The sequence below is a fragment of the Pseudorca crassidens genome, chromosome 14, assembly GCF_039906515.1.
Source record: "Pseudorca crassidens isolate mPseCra1 chromosome 14, mPseCra1.hap1, whole genome shotgun sequence".
NCBI lineage: Eukaryota > Metazoa > Chordata > Mammalia > Artiodactyla > Delphinidae > Pseudorca > Pseudorca crassidens.
Genome location: NC_090309.1, coordinates 75,757,131 through 75,784,370, shown reverse-complemented (window position 1 = coordinate 75,784,370; position 27,240 = coordinate 75,757,131).

Genomic DNA, 27,240 nt, shown 5'->3' with positions numbered 1-27,240 from the left:
ACCTTCATTACAAGGATTCAACCTGTTTTCTTATTTATTTATTTATTTGTCCATTTTATGCACATCAGTGTACACATGTCAACTCCAATCTCCCAATTCATACCACCACCACCACCTCCCCCTGCCACTTTCCCTCTCTTGGTGTCCATACATTTGATCTCTGCATCTGTGTCTCAATTTCTGCCCTGCAAACCTGTTCACCTGTACCATTTTTCTAGGTTCCACATATTCAACCTGTTTTCATTTATTTTGATACTATGAATGTTGCTGTGGGGTTTTTTTGTAAACTCTTTGTAAATTTTAATGGAAAAAAAACTATAAAAAATTTACAAATCATAAGTGAAAAACTCAATGACATATTTCAAAGTGAATATACCCATGTAACTACCACCCAGGTTAAGATACAGAACTTAACAGAACCCCTTCTCATGCCCCACCCCAGTCGTTAGTTCCCTGAATGTCACCGTTGAGACTACTATCACCACAGATTAGTCTGAGCTATAATAGAATACCATAGACTGGGTGGCCTATGAACTGAAGAATTTATTTCTCACAATTCTGAAGGCTGGGAGTTCCAGCATCAAGGTGTCAGCCGACTCCGTGTCTAGTGAGGATCCGCTTCCAGGTTCATAGCCATCTTTTCACTGTGTCCTCACATGGTGGACATGGGTACCTGAACAAGCTCTCTGGGGTCTCTTTTATAAGGGCACAACCCCATTTCTGAGAGTTCCACCCTCATGTCCTAATCACCTCCCAAAGGGTTCACTTCCAAATACCATCACGTTGGGGCTTAGCTTTCAACAGATGAATTTTAGGGAAGCACAACCTTACTGTCTATAGCAAATAGTTTCCCTGATTTTGAGGTTTATATAAAAGGAATCCTTGGATCAGCTTTTTAAATTCATTCTTTTTGTGAAAATCCTCCTTGGTATTGCAAGAAACAAGGTTGTAATTTCACTGCTGTATAGTGTTTCATTTTCTATCACAAAATGTATTTATTCATTCTACAGCCCTTTTAGTTTTTTTTTTTTTTTTCCAGTCTGGGTTATAAACTTATTATAAAACTTGTATAAACATTATTGTACATCTCTTTCAATGTACAAGACATAAATGGAATGGATGGGTCAGAGAAAGAGAGAGTTATATATACAGTATATGCATATATATATATATATATATATTTCCTTAGTGCTCTTGTTAAATTTTTATCAAATTCTTTACATTGCATATTTGTCCACAGTGGGTTTACTGTATTCTGCTCTAGGCATAAATGGAAACACATAACCTTATTCTACCCAGGCACCGATTGTGCCTGGTTTGTAAGTCTCAGTCTACATTCTGTTCATCCGTGCTCCTAGGATGTAGCTCTCCAAGGGTTCTGCCTGACAGATTAGGATGTTTACTAGAGCCTCTATTCTTGGCAGGCCCTAGACTCTAATTTTGCCTCCTGAGTACAATGAGACTGCTGAAAACTCAGCTCTACATTTCAGTGGCTTTCTGTTTAGTCTCTTAACTTCTACCCTGCACAGCTTGAAATTCAGAAAATGCCTCACGAAGGACAACCACCAGTGTTGGGCTAGTCTCTCTGCACTTCCCTTTCCTACGGAATCTTGGCCTCTCACATTCTGTCTTCTTTTGTGGCCCCAACTCCTCCAATGATTCTCTCTCCTGTTCTGTAAGATGGGTAAATATTAATCACTTAGCTGTGACCCTGTGACTCATTTGCCATCCATTCGCCCTCAAGAATGAAAAAAGAGCCTAAGAAGGAAAGTGGTTTACAGAATGTTGCCTCCTGTGCTCTACTTTTCTCTTCTCTTGCACCCTCAAGTGCTGATAGCTTCACAGCTCTCATGCATATGATGATTTTTTCTTTTCCTGTTTTATCCCAGTTTACTAGCTGTTCTTGACAGAAAGAACTAACTGGAATTGAAAGTCCAAGTTCAACCTATGTTATGCTTTCTGTTTCTTTGCTTTTTTTTTAGAAGTTAACTATCTTTACTATTGTTTAAATTTTTGTTCTTCCTTATTTCTTCTCCTAACTTGAAAATTGCATAGCACATTTTAATTCCAGTGGTAGACTCTTTTATGTTTTAAACACACATACTTAAGCTTATATTTCTATATTTATCAATGTCAAGAAAAAGAGCATCTATAGAACTCTAGTCTTCTTGCTTCCTCAAAAATTTCTTCGTATTCTTCCATTGTATTTAAAATCATTTTTAACCAATAGATTTCTTTTCCTTTGTAATGTAAGATTTGTTTTCTCTGCCTGGATGCTGATAAAATATTTTTTCTCTAGTTTTGCGTAGATCTAGGCCTTCTGTTGTTGTTGCTGTTTTGTCTGTTTCATTCAGTTTTTCCCAGCTTACTTGACTAATCTTGTACTGGGCAATGTCTGTATTAACCTGATTGTCAATTTAAAACATTAAGTCAGGGCTTCCCTGGTGGCGCAGTGGTTGAGAGTCTGCCTGCCGATGCAGGGGACACGGGTTCGTGCCCTGGTCCGGGAAGATCCCACATGCCACGGAGCGGCTAGGCCCATGAGCTATGGCCACTGAGCCTGAGCGTCCAGAGCCTGTGCTCTGCAATGGGAGAGGCCACAACAGCGAGAGGCCCGCGTACCGCAGGAAAAAAAAAAAAAAAATTAAGTCATCTTATGTGTAAGTGCCTTTATGTCTAATGCTGAATCATTTTTAATTTAGATGAGTCATATTTGTCACAGGCCAATTTTCTCACAGTTATGGTCAGAGAAGGGAAATGAGGGTATGAAAAACTTTTTTAAATGAAACGTAAGACACAGATGTAGAGAACAAACGTATGGGCACCAAGGGGAGAAAGCGGCGGCGGGGGTGGTGGTGGTGGTGGTGGGATGAATTGGGTGATTGGGGTTGACATGTATACACTGATGTGTATAAAATGGATGACTAATAAGAACCTGCTGTATAAAAAAATAAAATAAAATTCAAAAACAAAAAGAAATATAATGTGAACCAGATACAGAACTTAGTTCCTGCTTTCAAAGCACTCAAAACCATTTAGGCAAATGTAGCCCAAGACATTGGTTGCCCACCCAGTACCCATTTACCCCTTCTTCCTTACAGACAGAAGAAGAAGCTTCCCGTGCAGAATGGGTAGCCATGTGGCATAACCTTTCCACTGAGATATAATTAAATCTGTGGGGTATTCTGGGAAGATACTTGCTTTTAATAATCCATGTAAATGAATGCATTCGGTGTGGTTTCCCCCATCCCCTTTCCTTTCTGACATGAACATGAGTTTTGAAGTTGCGACAGGCACCTTGCAGTCTTAATGTACCAACAGAGAGAAGAATGTCAAGAACATCACAGGAGTGCCAGTCCTGAAAATGTTGTGCTTCTAAACAAATACCCACAACTGCTTTCAAACAGACTTCTTGTTGTTTAAGGAAATAAGCCTCGACTTGCTTAATTCACCATCAGTGTATGCATCTAACTGAGACATTAAGAAAATTAATTTAAACAGCCACACAAGAAAAGTCATAGTGAAGAGCCAAATATGTGCTGTAGCTGAAAATGGTTAAGTTTTTCCCTGGCTCCTTTACATGCAGGGCATCCTTTATGCAGCTCTGAGAAAAGCCCTGTTGGCCTTGGGCTCCTGCATACCTGTCTTTCCAACCACAGGCAGTTGGTCTGCACCTTCTATTAAAATCTCTTCACTTATCTCCCTAGAGATAAGTGAAGAAAGCCCTTGCTTTCTCTTTACTAGAGACAAGATTGCAAGGTAATTAAATGTGTTCCCTAGCCAGCAAAACTAGGATCAGGGGGTGGGTAGCACCTTCTACAGGGAGCTGAGAATTTTTTCCCTTTCAGGAGAGTACATTGAGAGATCTTTCTTTTCTCTGGTGGATTACTGGAGTGAAACACAAATGATCAGAACTGCTAGAGAGTGTGTCTCCAGACAATTTCATTAGGGAACATAAGGAATCCTGACTAAATACTAGCATGTAAGAAGGGAGAAATGAAATTCAGGAAAATAAATAAATGTAAGAACTCAGTAATCACTGGGACTTCATTTTACCCCCAGCCCTGTAGAATCCTGGAATCTCAGAACTGATAGTACACGAGGAATCAACTTTAAGTTCTGAATTATTTAATTAGATTAATTTTAACTTGATTTATCATAATTATTGGTCCACAATAATGCTAGGCACTTTGCTGAGAATTCAAAGGAGAACAGGTATATAAACTGGACACCAGATGCTTTGGTCTTAGTCCTGTTGGAAATTTCGGTAATCACTGTGATGATAACTAGTGATGGGAGAACTGTGCCCTAAAGTCTATTTTGGAACTGTAATGAAGCCCAACTCATTTGGAGGTTCTTTTCATGCAAACGGAATTTTCTCGGAAAAAGTCAGTACTATCATCTTGTGCTCTCCACACATATACACCATGTTTTTCATTTTTGAGCCTCTCATTTACTCATTAATTCATTGTTTTGAGCATGTAAATACATTAGACACTGATTTTCGTAATTGAATTACCTTCCCCCAGTTACATCCCACACCTACATACTCCAACCTATCACGCAATATGTGCACTGATCAGATCTCTTCGAGGTACAAATAGAAGAAATGCAAGTTGAGTTGGCTTAAGCAGACAAAAAGATTTATTGGCTCACACAGCATAAGAAAGATGAACATTCCTGTCTCAGACCAATAAGAGTCAGAGACTCAACACTCAACTGGAGTTATTTCTTAAGCCCTTCCCCATTCCTCTCTCACCCAGGCTTTACTCTAGGTGTCATCCTTTCATTTATTAGAATTCTCAGTGTATGGTTCTTGGATGGAACTAGCCATCAAAGGCATTTCAGAAGGTGGGTGTAGGTTCAGGTGCTGTTGAAATTAGCACATATTGTTATAGGTGTGCTGGCTCACCTTGTGGGTAAGAGTTAATCACCAGGCATGCAGCCTCCAGCAACCTTCTTCAGCTTCTCCATCTCCTGGGTCAAGTATGTGTTTCGATTCATGAAGAAGGGCACCGTCTTTTGTAAGTAACCCACATCATCAAACCTGAACACTTACAGTCAGTGAGAAATTGATGAGGGTCCAGTTCATCATCATCAAGGGTTATAGGCCATCTCACGGCTCCTGTTTGTCCTTTCTCTCTAGAGCTTCATTTCCATCTTCCCTTCCTGATGTCCTGACCTGTGGACTTTAGGCCCCAGCACCATGTGCAAAAGCAGCAGTCATACATAAACTAATTAACCAGCTCCTACGATCTCATCATCAACTCTCTATAATCCCGCAAGGGATTTTGGTTCTCTAATTAAACCCTGACATAAATTGCCCGTTTGTAGCTTAAAAAAATAATAACAATATTTTACTTTCAATGTTTGTTGAATTAATGAATCAACGTGATAAATGAAGTTATTCTTACACAACACACATTCACTTATTTACCCATTATAATTCATCCTCCTATCTATCCATCCGTCTATTCTCTATATCATTTATCCACCCATATGGCTAAGTACTGCTTTTAAGTATTCATGAAAATAACTGTAAATAGTGTAAAGGACTCTTACACGTGCACCTGCACTCAAGTGGAAGAGGGCAGCAGACCTAGGTCAGTAACATTTGGCAACTGACTTCTAACGGGGGAAATGAAGACTAGCTTTTCCAACTGGAAGTACTGGAGAATTTTAGGTTGATGAAGAGTAATTACCTGGGTGATGAAGCAGCATGAAGTGCTATAATTGGGGGTCAGCTGATCTCTTGGGTGAAATTTTCCGTGAACCCTCAGCTGAAATATCACAAGATACAGGGCAATTTTCTTCCTTTCCTCCAACCAATATCCTTCCTAGAAGGATTTTATTTCTCTGTTTTTATGTATCTGTTGTCAAACTAGATGTGTGCTTGATCAGATTTATCCATCCACATCCTGTTTGACTCCTTCATTAAGCCATCATTGCAAGTGTTTGCAATGATTCCTGGCCTTAGTTCTATTTACCACTGGACTGTATGTAACTCACACAGAAGCTCCAGTAAGGCTCAAGGTCATGACACACGAGAGATGAGAGTCATTTTGCTGCAGTCTCTCTCCTGGCCTTGACCATTCACTCTCCTTTCAGTCTTTGAGCTGCCTTTTCTTGCCAAACATAGTGGAAAAGTACTCCTACCCCATGAATAGCCTTTTCCTACATTCTCTTCAGAGATCTCTCATACTTCCCATGGCTCGTATCTTTTTCTGACTTCCAGGCACATACCTTTGAGTAAAACTGCCAGAAGCGAATGTCATCCTTTTTCTTTTATCAATAGCCTCTCAGAGTTTGCACTAGTGACTTGCTTCTCAACTGCTGCTGAGCAGTACAGAGAGCACAGGAGGATTTTACATGGAAAGAGCATTTCAACTGCAGAGAGACTCCGCAACTCTCTGAAACACTATTCCTGGGATATGCAGCCTGGAAAGCTTGTGTGAAGCATGGAAATGAATGGTGTCAAGTTCAGCGGCTGCTCGGTGTTCTTAATGACAGTTCTTATTTCTGGATTACAGAAGAGGAAGGAGAAAAGTGACTTGCTGGATTACATATTCATTTAAAAAACATTGAGTCTCTACTCATGTTCGGGATATGTGAAGAAGACCTGATCCTTGACCTCAGGGTGCCTACAGTCTAGACAGAAAGACCATCAGAGAACAACTAAAAAGACAAGTAAAAAAAATAAGTATAAATTCTAATAAGTTCTGAGGAGATGTGAAGAGAGTAGTAACTGGGAGGAGAAAGAAGGAAGGGGCCCCTATCTTAGTTGAAGTCTCCATGGCTAGCTTCTAAAAGAGGTGACATTTAGCTGAGCCATGAAAAAAATCAGCAGTCTTTGAAGAACCTTAGTCTTAGGTGTTCCTAATCATCCTTCTGAGACTGGGGAGGGACCATATAATACGGCTTCCTCTAGGACCTCCTGGTACCTGGCTGTGCACTCTGTCTGCTGCCCCATCTGCTAGGCCAGATGCTCACAGCCGAGGGGTTGTAACTAAGTGTGCATCTATTTTTTCCAAAGAGGCAAGAATCCTTATCATTAATGATGTACATACTGTGCACCTACTGTGTACAAGTCACTGAACTGGGCACATTGATAAATGCATTAACGGTGTAAAAGGCAGATCCTGATATCAAAAAATGACCTTGATTATTCCATACAAGGAGGAAAGGGGAACCAGGATATTATGGAGAAGTAAAATCTATGATTCATTATAGCTAAAGAATAAAACAAGGTGCTTTCCTAAGACCACACTACTAGTGGAAATGTGATTAAATATATAATATTAGCATGAATTTATGGTTCCCCAATGGGGAACCCTTTCAGCTCAACACATGTTTGTTAGCTGACTACTCTGCACCTAGTCTCATAGGCTCTTGAAATAAGAGCATATTTAAGATGATGTTTCTGCCTTTGGAAGATGTATAGATGCACTTTACTGTTAACAACAATTTATTCAACAAAAGTACAGTATTACACAGATTGTAGCTTTTCTTGGAAAATTATAGATTCACACACATTTGTTTTCTGTGTTGTCTCTCCATAACCTCCTTATCTTCCCTGTTGCCACTACTGTTTCACTTCAAAGTAAAATTCTTGTTCACGGTCCCTAGTGTTACAATGCAGTGTGCCTGCTGTGACATTCATCTGCCTGAACACAATAGGCATTTTCAGCAGAAAGCAGGGAATAAATAGAAAGTCAGTGAGAAGGGAAATAAGGTATTTATTAGACGCTGTTGAATGAGCGGAGAGAAAGAAAGCAAATCATTGGCAAGTGGCATTGCCTGAACCAAGTATCAGGATAGCACCATGTCTTAGACACTCTCTACCCACACCCCTACCTGTACATATAAGCGGGCACGCACGTGTGCATACTCACACACATGTGCACACCCACACACATGGCTTTGCATCCCCTTCCCCTGGGGGCAGCCGGCACGTCTCTATAGGCTTTATTCTTTCTCATGGGAGATTGTTTGGTTTACCATAAATGGGCTTAGGAGATGGGCAAACCTGGTTTTAAATCCCAGGTCTACCAATTCGTAGGAATAGTGTGAGGATGAGGGGCTGGCCCACAACTAGCACTCAATGAATGGTCACTGTTGTATTAGGTGGATGGAGAGGCGTGGTTCTTGGAAGGTGATAGACTAAAAGTTAACTGTGAAATTCACCTAGAACATTTTACAAAGCTAGATAAAATTGAACAAAAACACTGTTAAAATATATGAAATACAGAGATGAACTCTTAAAAGTTAAATGACTGAGAATTTTATCTAGAAGTGATGAGGGAACTGAAATTAAGAGCGATGAGCATCTGAATTGATGCTTTGGCCATCCAGGCGGAGGGATGGAAGGAGGCAGCTATGAGGCTGAGAGCAAGTGGTGTCAATTTTGGCTTTTGAAGTCTCTAATGGGAAGGTTGAAGGGACCCAGGTTTGTGAGAAACAGGGAGTTTATACTGAGACCCCTTCATAGATCCAGTGACCCTTACAGGCCTTACACTGTGTAAAGTGGAAAAGAAAAAAAAATTCAGTAATCTGTACAAGAATGGGACAAATACACACCACATACCTCTGAAACTGGAAGTGAATGAGGAAGGGCTAAGAAAATGAAGATTTGGTAAAATCTGTGTAATAATGTCCTTTCACATCCCTTAACTCTGGGCACTAACTCATCCCCACTCCAGAGAAAGTCTGGAGGTTTATTCTCTAGGGTTGTTAAAATGGAAGGTGTCTGAAATGGGCGAATCCAGGCACAATCATGGGATGTAAAGGAGCACGTACATGAATGCCAAACCTGAGTCCAGAGCCCCCTCCCAACCTGGCTTCTGGAATCCTGGAAGCTATATCCTTACCCAGGCAGAAGGTTGGGAGATTTTTCCCTAGACCACTTAGCTAATCCCAGAGGAAAGGCCTGAAGGCACTGTGGGGTGAGCGGCCAATTTCCAACACCAAGCACGGTCACCCAGATCACCCTGCGTGAAACTGGAGTCAACACCCTGCCCTCCCCCATCAGTGCTTCTATCCACGTGGTAGTTTTTCACTCTTCTCCTCTTAATTATAAGAATGAATGATCACCAGACATTGAAGAGATTCTTCAGTAAGGAACATCGTTACCAAAATAAGGAATAAAAAGCAACTTGGAGAAAACAGAGACTATGGAGGAAGGAAAAAAAAAGGAAAAATAAAAGAAACTATCATTAATGTCTTCAAAGAGATAAGAGAGAATATTGCATCCTGGAAATTACAGTAAATTGTAACAAAAAAAGAAACAAGAGGTTAGGATAAAGTGAAGGAGAATGATATACATTTTCAGAAAAATAAAGTCTGAGAGAGTTTCCCATTCATAAATTCTTATGGAAACGATTTCTAAATGGATGCACTTCAGAAATAATTACTTTAAGGAACCTCCATACTGTTCTCCATAGTGGCTGTATCAATTCACATTCCTACCAGCAGTGCAAGAGCGTTCCCTTTTCTCCACACCCTCTCCAGCATTTATTGTTTCTAGATTTTTTGATGATGGCCATTCTGACTGGTGTGAGGTGATATCTCATTGTAGTTTTGATTTGCATTTCTCTAATGATTAATGATGTTGAGCATCCTTTCATGTGTTTGTTGGCACTCTGTGTATCTTCTTTGGAGAAATGTCTATTTAGGTGTTCTGCCCATTTTTGGATTGGGTTGTTTGTTGTTTTGATATTGAGCTGCATGAGCTGCTTGTAAATTTTGGAGATTAATCCTTTGTCAGTTGCTTCATTTGCAAATATTTTCTCCCATTCTGAGGGTTGTCTTTTGGCCTTGTTTATGGTTTCCTTTGCTGTGCAAAAGCTTTGTAGTTTCATTAGGTCCCATTTGGTTATTTTTGTTTTTATTTCCATTTCTCTAGGAGGTGGGTCAAAAAGGATCTTGCTGTGATTTATGTCATAGAGTGTTCTGCCTATGTTTTGAATGGATAAAGAAGATGTGTCACATATATACAATGGAATATTGAGTTATTTGTAGGGAGGTGGAAGGACCTAGAGTCTGTCATACAGAGTGAAGTAAGTCAGAAAGAGAAAGACAAATACCGTATGCTAACACATATATATGGAATCTAAGAAAAAAAAAAGTGTCATGAAGAACCTAGAGGTAAGACAGGAATAAAGACACAGAACTACTAGAGAATGGACTTGAAGATATGGGGAGGGGGAAGGGTAAGCTGTGAAAAAGTGAGAGAGTGGCATGGACATATATACACTACCAAACGTAAAATAGATAGCTAGTGGGAAGCAGCCGCATAGCACAGGGAGATCAGCTCAGTGCTTTGTGACCACCTAGAGGGGTGGGATAGGGAGGGTGGGAGGGAGGGAGATGCAAGAGGGAAGAGATATGGGAACATATGTATATGTATATGTATAACTGATTCACTTTGTTATAAAGCAGAAACTAACACACCATTGTAAAGCAATTATACTCCAACAAAGATGTAAAAAAAAATAAAAAATGAAATAATTACTTTGTAAGCTAAATGGATGAAACAGAATGCCAAAAAAAAATGGGAACAAGTAAATTAGTAAGCATTCTATTAATATATATGCATTAAATTTTTTGAAAGCAAGAATATATTTAACTTATTTTATGATATAAAAACAAACTGAAGTTATGTTATCCAAAAATGATTGCAAGGAAACTGGGAGATTGATGAGAGTTAAAGCATCCCAAGGTCTCTGCATCATTCAGGAGGAGGGTAATAATGTGATTAACTTTAGCTTTTGATAAGCATGCATGCTACAGTGTATAGATATAGATATATTCATATATATACATACACACACGTGTGTGTGTATGTATGTATATAAAGAATGTAGAACTTTTAAATTAGTGAATGGGAACAAAACAACTAAAGAAAATATAATCCAATGGAAATAAAAAATTGAGACAAAACTGAAGCAAAGAGAAATCATGGTAAATGAATAGCACAAAATAAAATGGAATAGATTTCATACACAAACACACACATATATATATTGTATTTACGTTTTTGTGTTTATATATAAAGTAAATTTTACATGTAGAAATGTAAAGACAATAAACTAGTAGTTTGAACAAGAACAAGAAATGCCAATTAAAATTACTGTGATATAATATTACATTCATCAAATTTATAGAAATTTAAAAATCTAACAAAACTGAATTTTGGGAAAATTATGTGGACATAAGCAGCTTTATGCGTAGTTAATGTGAGAATAAACAGACACAGTCATTAGAGAGTAACTTGACAATATCTAGTAAAGATAAACATACCTGATAACCCAGCAGTCCCAAATACTCCATAATCGTGTTCTCTAGAGAAACTCTCACACATCCACAAAATATATGTTGCAATAGTATTCACTGTAGAAATGTTGGTGAGAGTAGAAAAATTGGAAAAACCTAACTGATCCACAATAAAATAGCTGAATAAACTGATTTGTTCATATGTCAGAGTATATTGTCATTAAAATGCATGACCTATATTTGTATGAACCACTGGAAACATAATTTGGGGATGGCATAAATGTTGGTATAAAAGTATAAAACAATGGATGACAAACATCTCAGCCATAGGGGACCGAGTATCTCTAGAGAGGGAGGAAGGGGAGGGGAGAGATAGGGAAGGAGGTATTTTGCTGAATTTATACAGTTATCTTTATCTTAAAACAAAAAGGAGAGCTGAAGCCACTTAGCAGAATATAAATGTCTTTCTCATCTTGGTGCTAAATGTACAAATGGCTATGATATAATTTCCTGTGATTTTCTATATTCTTGAAATAACTCATTTCTTCTCTCTCCTTTTTAAAAAGAATTTTAACATCTTTATTGGAGTATAATTGCTTTACAATGGTGTGTTAGTTTCTGCTGTATAACAAAGTGAATCAGCTATACATATACATATATCCCCATATCTCCTCCCTCTTACGTCTCCCTCTCACCCTCCCTATCCCACCCCTCTAGGTGGTCACAAAGCACTGAGCTGATCTCCCTGTGCTATGTGGCTGCTTACACTAGCTGTTTTACATGTGGTAGTGTATATAGGTCCATGCCACTCTCTCACTTAGTCCCAGTTTACCCTTCCCCCTCCCCGTGTCCTCAAGTCCATTCTCTATGTCTGCATCTTTACTCCTGTCCTGCCCCAAGGTTCTTCAGAACCTTTTTTTTTTTTTTTTTTTTTTAGGTTCCATATATATGTGTTAGCATATGGTATTTATTTTTCTCTTTCTGACTTACTTCACTCTGTATGACAGTCTCTAGGTCTATCCACTTCACTACAAATGAAATAAGTCATTATTTTAAATTAAAAGAATACAGTAAGTGAATGAAAAGGTAGATTAGTGAGAGGAATTAGCATCTTCAGAGTCATGTAAATTATATATTTAGCCCGCTGCTTCACAATAGTATAATTAAAATTACAACTGTCTATTGATATTTCCTTTGCCATATCATTCTACGTACTAAGGATTGTCTCTATATAAATGACTTAGGAAAGCTCATTGTAGATGCTACCAGCAAAACAGCAAATTACTCCTGGAATTTAGAATTTGGAGACAGAATTTTCTGAGTGCGATCAGCATTCTTTCCTAACATGTGGTTTATTGTTTTTTGTTTTTTTGCGGTACGTGGGCCTCTCACCGCTTTGGCCTCTCCCGTTGTGGAGCACAGGCTCCGGACGCGCAGGCTCAGCAGCCTTGGCTCACGGGTCTAGCCACTCCGCGGCATGTGGGATCTTCCCGGACCGGGGCATGAACCCGTGTCCCCTGCATTGGTAGGCGGACTCTCAACCACTGCGCCACCAGGGAAGCCCTAACATGTGGTTTTAAGAGACACCTGAGGGTGAATCTTTTTTAATATCACTCATGCATGTATGTGTGGCTTAGTTCCCAAAGAGTACATTTTAAGATATTCTGATGAGGTGCAGTGTTGATTTAACCACACTCTTCCTAAGGGGTCTATTTGGAAGAGGAGTGAGAAGAATGCAAGTTCTAAGGTTTGTGCTAAACCCATAGCCACAGTCTTATATTTGTTAATGATCCTGGCATCTCCCTATCCTGAGTAGGTTCTTAATGAAACGAAAGGACATGTACACGGTCCCTGTGTTAGGACAACCATAATGCTTAGCACTAGCTTCAAAGCACCCTGAAAATAGCTCTATTATAGTACTGACCACACAAATACTGTGAGTATGGCTTATTTATCTGATTCTTCCATTGATTGTGCAATGCGCTGGGTTTTTTTAAACAAACTTTTTATTTAAAATAAACATTTATCTAGAATTCACCATGTGTGGGCTAGGGACATATGAGATCCAACATTTATTCACTAGCAACTTACAGGTTAGCACAATCATTCTTAATCCTAGCTGCCAACTGAAAATCTTGTGGGAAGAGCATATGTATATGTGTAGATATGTTTTCCACCTCCCTAGAGTATTCTAAAGTTCAGGCAAGACAGAGAAAATTAATGAGTGATAATTGTACATAAGTAATAACTGACAGGATTTGTCCATCTTCATTGAAATAGACTGTACATTGAAAGTTAATTTCAGTTATGCTGACTATACCAATATATGTGATTTTTTTAAAGACAATTTTTTTAGAGTAGTTTTAAGTTTAAAACAAAATTGAGAGGAAGGTACACAGATTCTCATATATGCCCCTGCCTCCACACAGGCATAGCCTTCTGCATTATCAGTATCACTCACCAAAATGGTACATATTCTTATCAAGGATGAACCTACATTGACACATCATAATCACTCAAAGTCCATAGTTTACCTTAGGGTTCAATCTTGGTGTTATAAATTCTGTGGGTTGGGAGAAATATATAATGACATATATCTGTCATTATAATATCATGTGGAGTTTTTCACTGACCTAAAAATCCTCTGTGTTCTGCTTGTCTCTCCTCCTCCTCCCTTCTACCCCTGTAATCCCTGATCTTTTTAAGGTCTCCATAGTTTTGCCTTTTCCAGAATGTCATATACTTGGAATTATACAGTTAGTAGCCTTTTCAGGTTGGTTTCTTTTACTTAGTAATATACATTTAAAGTTTCCTCTTTGTCATTTCATGACTTGATAGCTTATTTATTTTTAGTGCTGAATGATATTCCATTGTCTGAATTTATCACAGTTTATATATCCTTTCACCTACTGAAGGACATCTTTGTTGCTTCCAAGTTTGGGCAATTATGAATAAAGTTGCTACAAATATCCATGTGCATGTTTTTGTGTGGAGATAAGTTTTCAGCTCTTGTGGGTAAATAAGAAGGAGTGTGAGTTCTGGATCATATGGTAAGAGTACGTTTAGTTTTATAAGAAACCACCAAACTGTCTTCCAAAGTGTCTGTAACATTTTGCATCCCTAAAATCAATGAATGAGAATTCCTGTTGCTCCACATTCTCACCGGTATTTGGTATTATCAGTGTTCTGGGTTTTGGCCATTTTAATAAGTGTATAGTTGTATCTCATTAATTTGCATTTCTCTGATAACATATGATGTGGAACATCTCTTCATATGCTTGTTTGCCATCTGTATATCTTCTTTGGTGATGTGTCTGTCAAGGTCTTCGGCCAATTTCTTAATCAGGTTGCTTTCTTATTGTTGAGTTTTAAGAGTTCTTTGTATGTTTTAGATTACAGTCCTTTATCAGATGTCTTTTGCAGATATTTTCTCCAAGTCTGTGTTCTGTTTTCTAATTCTCTTGATATTATATTTTGCAAAGAAGAAATTTTTAATTTTAATGAAGTCCAGCTTATCAATGATTTCTTTTATGGATTGTCTTTGGTAAATCCTAAAAAGGCATCACCATACCCTAGATCATCTAGGTTTTCTGTTATGTTATCTTCTAGTAGTTTTATAGTTTTGCAGTTTATGTGTAGGTCTGTGAGCCTTCTTAAGTTAACTTTTGTGAATGGAGTAAGATCTGTATATAGATTGAATTTTTTGCATGTAGATATCCAGTTATTCCAGCACCATTTGTTGGAAAGACTGTCTTTGCCCCATTATATTGTCTTTGTTCCTTTGACTGTATTTATGTAGGTCCATTTCTTGGCTCTCTATTCTCTTCTATTGTTCTATTTTTTTTTTCTCATCTTTTGCCAGTACCACACTGTCTTGATTATTGTAGCTTTAAAGTAAGCCTTGAACTTGGGTAGTTTCATTCTCCAACTTTGTTTTTCTCCTTCAAAATTGTGTTGGCTATTCTGGGTCTTTTGCCCCTCTACATAAACTTCAGAATCCATTTGTCAATATCCATAAAATAACTTTCTGAGGTTTTGGTTGGGATTGCATGAATCTATAGATCAAAGTGCAAAGAACTGACATCTTGACAACATTGAGTCTTTCTACCCATGAACATAGATAATCTCTCCATTTATTTAATTCTTCTTTGATTTATATAATCAGAGTTTTGTAGTTTTCCTCATATAGATCTTGTACATATTTTGTTAGATTTATACCAAAGTATTTTATTTTTGAGGTTCTAATGTAAATGGTATTATGTTTTTAATTTCAAATTCCACTTGTTCTTTGCTGGAACAAAGAAAGCAATTGACCTTTTATAATGATCTTGTATACGGCAACCTTGCTATAGTCACTTATTAGTTCCCGGAGCTTTTTCATAGATTCATTAGGATTTTTTATATAGACAGTAATGCCATCTGCAAACAAAGGCAGCTTTATGTCTTCCTTTCCAACTTGTATACCTTTTATTGCCTCTTATCGCCTTATTGCATTTAGCAAGAACTTCCAGTACGATTTTGAAAAGGAGAAGCAAGAAGGGACATCCTTGTCTTGTCCCTGATCTTAGTGAGGAGGCTATATATGTGACTTCAACCAACTGAACTATAATGTTTTACCCTTTATTGTGCAGTGCTTCACAAAGACAGTGAATCATTCTGTAGTGCTGCACAGGGTTCTAAGGAATTAGAGAACATCTACTCTATATTCCCTCTTCCAAGTGTGGCAATTTTTCAAATGCCCCAGACCAAGGGCTTTTATTTTAGGCCTTGTAGTTCTACAGTGATCTCCTCTCTCATGCAGCTGAGATTTCTTGGAGAATGCAAGAACCTAAAAAATGAGGCAGTGGGATTCAGCCAGAACAGCTGTATCTTTCCACACAACTGTGGGGAACTAAGATGCCCTCCCCTTTGTTCCTGTCTTTTCTCTGCATTGCATAATCATTTTTACTTCCCCCTATAGTCCTCCAGATCCATCCTTTTAGGATCCTTCTAGCATAGTTAGCCTACCTGCCTCTTACTCTCATTCCTCTTTGCCAGCTCCCAAATTTCTGCATATTCTGAAACAGGAGTGACTACTTGGGTTTTGGCTCCTTTTAGAGACCAGTGATTTTTCTGGCTGCAGCATGGCTGACCCAAAGACCCTTTGAGTCCAAGTCTGTTCTACTTTCAATGTTCAGGCATGGAACAGGGTCTCTCTCCTTCCTTCTTCCCCTGTCCTTCCCTCTTTTTCTCTCTCTTTCTCTCTTTCTATCTTTCTTTCCTTCTTTCTTTCTTTCTTTCTTTCTTCCTTCCTTCCTTTCTTTCTTTCTTTCTTTCTTTCTTTCTTTCTTTTCTTTCTTTCCTTCTCTTTCTTTCTTTCTCTTTCTTTCTTTTCTTTCTTTCTCTTTCTTTCTGTTTCTTTCTTTTTCTTTCTTTCTTTCCTTCCTTCCTTCCTTCCTTTCTCTTTCTCCTTCCTTCCTACCTCCCTCCTTCCCTCCCTCCCTGTCTCTCTCTTTCTTTCTCCTTTCCTCCTGAATACTAAATAGATAGCATAAACCTAGGAAAAACACAGTAGTATAAATATTTAAATGTCCATTCTCATACCCTGATATGAATGGTATTCTGGAGTTGTGGGATGTGATTGCCATGCTTGGAAGCATACATCTGGCTGTTGGGGGCTTCTACCAGCTTTTAATTAAGAATGTTACACTTGGGGACCTTTAATTGTCTGCAAGCATATCTAGAAAATTTAGACCCCTTGCATTCTCACTATTTCTTTCCTAGTCATAGCTATGTAAAGGATCAAATTATAAACTATGTACTAACATTAGCTTTCCCAAAGTTCTTAAAATGATACATTCTCATACCACATTAGAATCCTGTAACAATAGAATGTTGTAGGATTAAAAAGCCTTGGAGATCATGTGGTATAGTCTCCCTATTTTATAAATAAAGGTGGTGTTGTAAATTGCAATGAATGTCATGTAAATTTTTTTTAAGTTATAAAATCATGATGTCTGGGATCAGTGTGCCTCTTTCTTTTTACGATGTTGCATGATTATATTAAGTGTAGGTTTATAGGCAATTTTGAAATACTGATGGATGTAAAACCAGTTGTCTCTGAAACAAGAAGTACCATAAATGTGATGGAACCTCCTTAACTGGAGTGGCAGTTTAGTTTGGAAGGTGTGTCCTTAAGTTATCTTACATGGGTTAACACTGAGCCTAGATTCTCTGCAGTTTCTTTTTAAGTGTTAAGAACTGACCCTAATTTTGACTAGATACTTCATTAATATTCATTTGTATATAATTGCCTTAATTTCAGTGATAATGACTTCAGCTACCAACTGTTTGATTGATGGAACTTGTATCTTTTCTGGAAAAGAGCTAAGATATAAAAATCACACCATTCATGCATGCCTGGTATTTTTAGCTGCCTTTAATTACTAACCAGCTAAATAAGCATGCAAACCATGCTGTGATTGATAGGATCTCTTCGTTGAAGTGATTTTTTTTCCTCAGAATTTGGAAGATGCTTGAATCAATTGAGTGCTAAAAATAACCAATGAAAGCTGAATCTCCCAGAATCAAGATGCTCTTGAATAAAGCATCTAACAAGAAGGGGGGATTAACCTGCAGTCTTTAAGATATTCTGACTGAAAAAAGAACCAACGGAAAGTTCTCATTGCATGTAGTGGCATGAAAAAAGCCTGTAACATGCCAAATATTTATTTACTGAAGGTATGTTAAGCAGTATCATGCTAGAAACAAAAAGAGGCATGAACTGAAAGTCATACAGGGCAAGGAAAGGAATAAGACAGAGAGTTTGAAGTGTACAGTTGAGCCTTATGACCTGAAAGCTGAGAATGCCTCCTCCTAGTTCAGAGCTCTGTCACTCCTGGGTGGATGACAGCATTTCCTACAGCAGAGCCCAGTGCTGATTAGCAAAAATTTGAGGGAGAATCTAATCCAGAGGTCTTTGGATATATCTCCTATGGGAAAATCAAAATGCTTTCTGGGCACATTATAATGATTTAAAAAGCAACAACAACAGCAACAGAACAACAACAACAATCCAGTGATAAACCTGGAGAAGGTTATTCTAGCCAAGAATCTACTTGGCTAGAAGGTGTTTCCAGACACTTCCTTTGTTAATAATAAACAACATTATTCTAAAGAAACATAGTAGTTAGAATGTTGCCACCCTCTGAAAGTGTTTTTACTGTATTGAATATCTCGCAACTAAGAAGTTGCCTTTTGGTACTTCCCACATTCCGTTAACATTCTCTCTTCACTGCCTGACCCTTGGTTATCACAGGCAGAATTCTCCCTCTTTCTCTCTCCCTTTTTTTTCCCTTGGTTAAAGTCCTAGACCCCAGTGTCATATCTAAGTTCAAAAATCTCCAAGATAACCCCCACACCATAATATTCTTTCCTCCAGCCATTTATAACCTCTGTCTGCATGGTGGTTTTGTAAGGGTTAGGAGAAAAGCAATCTGCTGATTTAAATTCACATTTGGCTGTTCTTTCTTCTTCAATGATACCTGGACTTTTAAAGAAAGTAAGTTATAATACCTTATGAATCTGCAGTGGTTGAATTTGGGAAATATTAAAGGCAAGACAAATAAGTTTGAGATTATTTTTTCTTAACTACATCACCCAAGTGACTCAATGGGGTCATGTAGGGAGGGAGACTCAATAGGGAGAAGGTAGCGATGCTTGATATATCAATCCCCATTTAATAGCTATCAGTTGTTTATTTGTGTTAGACTGTGGGTTCCTTAGCTTTGATGGGACCTCTCTAAAGGCTGGTGGGCAAACATAATGAACAGGTGATAAAGTCTTTATTGGTCTTTCCATGAAGTGGGCTCTAGCCCCGTGGTACTCATTGACTTTCTCATCACTAATTCTGTAAAAGTGGGGACTCATGGTGGTTTTTCTCCTTCTTGTCTCAGAGAAACTGTATAATATAGAATTGGGGGGAGGGGTGGAGGAGAAAGAGATAACAACGTAAAAATAAACAAAAAAAATTGGCAAAAATAAAACTGTATTTATAATGATCTTCATGCATGATTTTCAAGGCTTGGTTCCGAGGAAGCTGACGCAGTGAAATGGGCTCAGGACCTTCCCCTTTTGGCACACAGGGGAAAGGATTCTTCCAGGGACCCCTCAGCAGTGGCTTTGTTTGTCAGACACCTTCACTGATTCCCTGACTTTACCACTGTGTTCCTTGCTTCTCTCTGTCTAGTGAAAATAGCCCTACTTTCTCCTTTCCTTGTAGCACAGACTGAAGGGAAAAAACAACAACAGTGAGATGTCGCATTTTAGAGCGTCTGAAGGCTGTGTGGGAGAAAAGGGAAGCTGCGATTATGTAAACATACGGAGAAAAATGAGTTGCTAATGCGCTTGGTTTCTTTTATTTATAATCTTCCTTCTGTTCCAAATGGCCTTCCTGGGCTGTGAACACCTGATGACACTCTCACACTGTGCCAGGGTGTGTTCTTCCTGGAACCAGTGCTGGATTATGCCAGGATTTTCAAGTGACAAATAAAAATGGGAAATTAAATCCCATGCTGTCTGCATCAGCTCAGAGCTGGCTAAGTCAGGATTCTTCCAGCCCTTCTGGGCTAAAGAGGGACAGAGAGTAACCACTCTTTCCAGAGCAGCCTTCCTGCCTGGATTCTCTTGTTTACACATGGCTGTCACTCACATCTGCCTCTTCCGTAGGTCACCAACGAGTCCTAACTCGTGACCGCACAGACTCTCAGAACTAGGGTAGACAGAAAACATTAACACTTCTCTGTGCTCAAGGTAATCGCTACACCAAATTTAAGTGCAGTAGCTATTAGGAGAAGAAAGTGAATGATACAGAAGGTGCTCAATAAATATTTGAAGAATGAATAAATGAATGTAGGCCGTATGTCTTTCTAGAGGTGGTAGAATGGAGTTTGTTAAGCAGAGGTAAGTGGAGGAAACTGCAGAAGGGGAAATAATAGGACTCACCATTGGCCAGACTCTAAGTATTTGCGTATATCACTTCATTTAATATTCAGAACAAACCAGTTAATGTTGGTTTTATTATGTAAAAATTCTCATTTCACATAGGAAAACAATGAGGCCTAAAGAAATTAAGTAATCTTTATTTAGTCCAGATAGCTGAAGAGCCGGGGTGTGAATCCATTTTTGTCTGATGCCAGTTCTTGACTTTTTTCACCACTATATTGTCTGAATGAGCCTATCCACAGCCTTCTTTTTATTCGTTCTAAAATGCATTCTCCCCACCTTCCTGTGTTGAAGTTCTTTCTATCCATTTATCTGGGAAGCAGCTGAAACTTCAACTGTTTTTGAAGCTTTTTCTGATTCTCCAATCACATAAGAACTCCATCTTTTCTCAATCACATGGCACTTATCTATGTCATACCCACACCCCACCTGGAGTCAGTCATTCAGCTATGGCCTTATACTTCACAGCAGACCGTAACTTCCGTGAGAAACTATGTTCTATTCCTCTTTGCCTCTGCTTCCCTAGAATGCCTACTACTAAGTTGTGCTAAATGTATTTTAAATTGAATCACGTTAGACAATCTGGAATGTTGTTGTTGCTTATATTATTTGTTTATTGGATTTTTAGATATAATTTTTATAACCTGTTCCTCTGCTTTAAGTAGAGATTATAAAATTATCCCTATGGGTCTATGTCTATAACTTGATGACAGTGCTGGGAAAATATGGAAGTGGTCACTTTAGGGAACGCTTATATGTACAGAGCTCATGAATCAGCCATGTCTGTTGGTGCCATGTGACAAGAAATAGTGAAACCAGTAAGAGGGTGTTTTCAAACATGATTTTGAATGAACTAATAGTTGTTACAAGAGCTTCATGAAAGCACAGATGATATGTAACCATGTTCAATATAATATTATGCCCTCCTATTTAAACTCTACTACACTCTTCATTCACATAATAGTACTTAGTCACAGCTATCTGGGTAGAAGGAAGACAAATGGTGACTTACCTTTCATGGGTAAGGGAAGGTTATCTTGACTGAAGTGTTCAAGTCTTTTTTCCCCTATCTCCCAATCTCAGTTGTGGAGTATAATATATTATCTTCCTGCCATGAAGAGAATTATTAGTATGGAAGTAATATTACTCACTCCTTCTAGTTCCCTAAAACACTAAGAGCTTAACAAATATTTCATTCTTACACACTGCATATTCTTCCCAAGGGGGAAGAAAGTTCATGTGAAATATGATCTCCTATAGGGATGGGGATAGAAGGAATCTTGAAAGACACTATGCCTCTTCAGTGGCAGGTCACTGCCTACAGATAGCCTAGGGAAAATGTGTGAGTGTTCAACTGAGGATCATAAGTCTTTGATGATAGAAGGTACCCCCAGGGTAGTGGAGGAAGAGGCCACTCCTCTATTCAGTCAAGCCACATGAATCCAGCTTGGTACATCTTGGGGTGATTAAAGATGCATTTAAGATACTTTCATATCCATTGGGACAATAAACTATTTACAGAGCCTTAGACATTTCCACCTCTTTGTGTTATTTCCCAAGATTTTGTCATCACTAAAAGTCAAGATCTCATTGATGCCTAAGTACAATATATGTTGTTGCTTGTCTTTATAGAGAACTACTCTCCTGCATTCCTCTCATACATATTTTTCATTGTTATGAAATCAGTCATTTCTTCCTAAACTCCCATTGTCCTTCATTCATCTCTCCTACAATGTTTATCCATTTCCACTTTGAGTTTTAGGTAACTGTGTGTGGATTAGCTTCTGTTGGAGATAGCAAGAGTAGGACCTGTTCTCAGTCAGCTTTGTGTCCTTCATAGTTGCTCTAAATATGTTATAAAGAATGAAGAAATATTGAAAGAAAAAAAAAATGAGAGGAGAAAAGAAAAATAAAGAAAAGGAAGTAAAAGAAAAGAAAAGACCAAAAGAAGCCTCTCAGCATTCTTTCCTCTGGGCTTATTAGCTCAGGAAATAAGATATAGAAAAGGACAAGTATCCTAAGTCAGGCATGCTGGATTCATCTTCTGATGCCGTTTAATTACTAGGTGTGTGATCTTGGACAATTTACTTAAGCTTTTTGAAACATAGTTTCTTTCCTAGAGAAATGAGTTTAATAAAACCTAAATTGTGGGGTTGTTTAAAGATTACGCGATTCTGATACATTATGAATCACAGAAGACATATAGTTAGCAGGCTATGGATGGTAAGTACATTGCATTAACCCTTTCTCAATAGACCTGCTTCCTATCAAACCAACTAATTGAGTTCATTTATTCTTTCTCTAAAGCATACCCCCTTAATAGAACAGGCTTTCCCAGCTCCCATTACTAAGAAATTAGGATTGTACACATTTGTGTTACAGCATATATGACAAATGCAGTAAGCTTCATGATACTGGAAAACAACTTTACTGTGAATGTCACATTTAGTGTGAGGGGAGCAGAATATGTCACCCCAAAATGTGCTACTTTGGCATGTGGATTATTTTGAGCTGAAGGCAATCAAGACCCTGCACACTCAGAAAACAACAGCAATAACAACTATAACAAACCTTTTACTTCTCCCTTAACTACCTAAAAGAATTGAGATAGGGGGCCTGGCCCAGAAAGAGAGCTATTACCAGAGATAACTTTTTTTTTTAATCCAAAAGACTTACCTGCATGACAGGGAAAACATATGATTATCAAACATCTGCTCTTATCTTCCTGTGAATTTTCCTCCTCCCCTTTGAAGCTCCAGGCCCCTGTCCCATTCCTTAGCTCAGAATGGCATGTAAGCTTCAACTACCAGACTGTCTTTGCATCTCATATTTTTATGGAGCTCCCATGCATATGAAATTAAATTTGTTTTTCTGCTGTTAATCTGTGTTATGTCAGTTTAATTATTAGACCAGTCCAAGGACCTAGAAGGGAAGAAGGGAGAATTTTTCTGCCCCTACAAGTGTATGTTAGCAATAGACTCTAATATGAATCCTTTCTTTGGGAAAGCAGGAAGAACATGCAGCTTGGCTCTTCAGGTTGAGTTAATTCTAAAGAATTAGGATGATTGCTTTGTAAGGATATACTGTTACCTCTTTCCCCAAAGCAAAACAATTCACTTGTCTCTCTGCCCCTGTTTTGCTTTGCCTCTTAATAGAAGCTGTGAGCAGAGTAGCCTTTCAGTTTCTCAAAAAAAAAAAAAGAGAGAGAGAGAGAGAACATATTTTTCTAACTAGCTACATCAGGACTCATTTGGTAGCAAATAACAAGAAATCCCAACTTAAATTGGCTTTCACAGCAAGGAAAACCATGGTCTCAAATAATAAGAAGTCCAGAGGCAGAGCAGGTTCTGTGCAAGGTAGGTCATGAATTTGGCTCTGAATATCTGTTTCACTTGGTTATTTTCCCAAGTGATAGCCTCATTCTTGGGTAGCATGGTGACTAGAGCAATTTTAGGCATCATATTTTGTCCTAGTAACATCCAGGAGGTGAAGAGGTGAACATGTCTCTTTCCATGTTTTCCAAGAAGGACTCCACAGGCCTTCTTTCAAATCTCATTGACCAGAGTCAGTTCATACGCTCACTCTAAGCCAATCTGTGACAAGAGGGAGGGGGGTGGTAGTAATAAGTATAGGCCAGTCTGGTTGTGCACGTGAGGCACATGCTGTGACATAAAGATGGTTACATGAAGCAAAGGAGTTTTCTGTGGTTTTTTTTCGGCCATATGGCATGCAGGATGTTAGTTCCCCAACCAGGGATCAAACCCGTGCCACCTGCAGTGGAAGTGCAAGTACGGAGTATTAACCACTGGACCTCCAGGGAAGTCCCAAGAGTTTCCTGTTAGAACCCAAACTATACAAACATATGGGTCAGCCAACCAATAGTGATGACTTTAGTAATGACTCTATATTCTTTCTGAATGTCAAAATGACTTTCTACAACTTTAAAATGGGAGTCATTATTCTTTGATGATATAGTGGGAAAATGGATGTGGAGTTAATTCATAGTTTTTAGTGCATAAGCCAAACAAGGGTTGGTATAGGTTTTTCAGGAGCAAATCAGGCGTCTCTTGTTCCAAATTTTTTTTTTTCCCATTTTATAAACAAATGCTGGACCAAACACTTTACCTGATCGACTGGTGATATGGAAGAAATTATTTATAAAATTAAGTAGTATTTCACTGTTTAGATATATTCAAGATATACCTTAATGGCAATTTAAGCTGTGAGTTACTTTCAGGATTTCTTTTTACCTGGAAAGACAAATGCAGAAGCAGATCAGGAGTTGTTTTGTTCTTTCCTGTCTTCATTCTTTTTGTACTTGTATATGTAGTTCTCATTCAGTGTTTTAGCTCTACAGGATCTGGGCACCCTCTTTATTTGAAGTCATCCCCTAGAGTGGAATTCTTATGGAAGGCAGTGCCTATTTCCCGTTACAGAAGCCTAAAGAGGTCAACCAGGAAGCTAACAAAGGAACATGTGATCTGGGCTCAGCTAAGCTAAGACTCCTGCCCAGGACTTCAGATCTGGAGGAAGAAACTGAAACACCCAGATGCAATTGAGAAATTATTCACAAGTAATAGACGTGTAGAGATTCTAACACATGAGTTGCCAGGGGCATGACCTAGGGTGTATCCTGCCGCCTTGTTTTCTTGATTCCCGCCTGTTTTCTGAGTCTGGTTCACCAGACTTTTGTTGAATCTATGAGCTGCTTTACATCCTTTGTTACATAAATGAGCCAGATTTTGTTTGTGTGCTTGGATGTACTTTTTAATATGGCTGGCTTCAGAAATAAGAGGCTGGGGGGTATTTAAAACTGGAATTTAATGTCACATGGCTGCCTCTTTCACTCCCTGAAGACTGAAAAATCGTGACTATTTTTGAACCACATACCCTCTGCCTGCCAGATTGGATCCAGACCATTTCTCTCCCTTTTCAGCTTTTCTCATCAAAAAGAAGTTCATAGCTAGATGGCATGTGGGTTAAGATTACGGTCCAAGAAAATGGGTATCTCAGATGAAAAACTTCTTTTAAGGCCGTTCTTGCTCTGGAAAAAAAAAAATAAAGGAAGATAAAGAACCACAGTTATTTTGTGGCTCCAACAATTTTAGAAGTCTCTTGTTGGCAGGAGAGACCTTTATCCTCAGGTGAACGAACCTATCTGCTGGAGGAGAGCAAGAAGCCCACTGGCCTTGCAGAGGGCACTAATGCTTTGGTCCTACTGAAATTCACGTGTTCTGTTTGTGAACAAAGCAACATTCTTACTAATCGTGCTCCTTATTATTTTACCAAGTTCTTTTACTCACAATGGATAAATATTTTACTCTTCAAAAAACAAGCAAACATAAAAACATATCTTCTGTACTGGAGACCAAAAAAGAAATGTCTTTAGTCTGTGAAAATCCATTCAGTAAAAATTTATCGAGTACCACCTGTATGTCATCTCCTGTGCTACGTGCTCTTCATAAACATGCTGGTGTTGGGGGCAGCAAGAAGCTCCGATTTGTAGCACTTGCCAATTTCCATGGTGTAAGTACGGTACTCCCACCACCAGGGCTGATTCTGAGCTGCCAACCTTGACTTGCCTGAACATAGAATTGGGAAGAGATATGCACAATCTCTAGCACACTAATCGAGCTCCAGAGTTCCAGAGTTTGAGAGAATAAAAGAGAGTAAAAGTCAGTAAAGGGAATGTTTCAAAAAGGAAACAGTTTTTCTGGGCAGGTTAAGAGTAGGCAAGCATTAGCCATGAGAGGAGCAGGTGAACAAAATGATGTAGCTAGCAGAGGGCGGTGAATCTTCAGAAATGGCAGGAACAGAAGGTGGGCGAAAGGGAGCGGAGACGAATAACGCAAGGAAACTGGGAAGGGCCTATGTTGGGAAAATGGGTGTGACATGTATGGCAGGAAGAGGCACGTCAAGGTCAAGGGGAAAGGTGCCGAGTCAGTGTTCAACATCGGGAGTGTTAGAGTGTGCATGGATGTCACCACGGGAAAAGTCACAGATCACGTTTCTTGGGAGCCAGGCAGACGGTCCAGCTGCAACGCCAGGCCAGTAATGGTGTGGGTCCAGAATCTCCAGACAGCAGAAGTTCTTCAGTGAGGTGCATTCTGAGGCCAGAGCTCCCTGAACAGGGGAGAGAATGTGCTTCTAGCGTGCGTTATCCCTCTGCTACAGGGACTCATCTTCACTGAGGTAGAGCAGGGTAATGATGATGATCTTTTGTTTGCTGTGGAGCCCAAGGCACATGAGGAAGCATTCAGCCTCTCCTTTGTTTTCTCTGCTCGACTGTGCGGAGGACATCCAACAGCTTCAAGACACGTTGTATGTTTACTGCCTCTTTTCTCTTCCCTCCTACCCCCCTGTGGCACTGATGTTGGGCTGCCTCCCTCCATTGTAAAATCGTAAAGTTGGATGCTATCTTTGAATCAATATTTCTTTACGGCTTCCTTGGAAGGGATCTTACTCCATCTGCCATGGCCTTAGGGGATCTCAGGTAGGAACTAAGGCCCAAGGAAAGAGTCTTTGCCCAGGTTCAAAAATCAGAGTCCAGCTCATTTATGTTTTCAACTGCTTTGACCCTAAAGGGTCTTGACTCCCAGTGGTTCACCATACAGAGCATAGAGGGACTTTATGGAGGTGACGGGCCGAGGGCCCAGGTGAAAGCAGAGTAGCAGCTCATAACAGAAGCAGGTGTCTGAAAAATTGAGCTGTCTTTCTTTGCAGGCATCATACCTATTTTTAAGCACGGACTGAAAACATAAACAATGCCGCAAATCTGTTTTGATGCCCACTTGTTGCTGACAGCTGTATTGCTCCCAGCACCCTAGGGTCCTGTTTTTATTCCCCAGTTGAAGAGGACCTTAGTATCCTACACCACATCTCAGCTTTTTCAATAGCAAAGGTGTTTTTTGTGGGGGTGGTGGCAGAACCATGTTACCCTGCAGCTAGTTCCTGGAGCCCAAACTATACTGATACTGGGAGGTGATC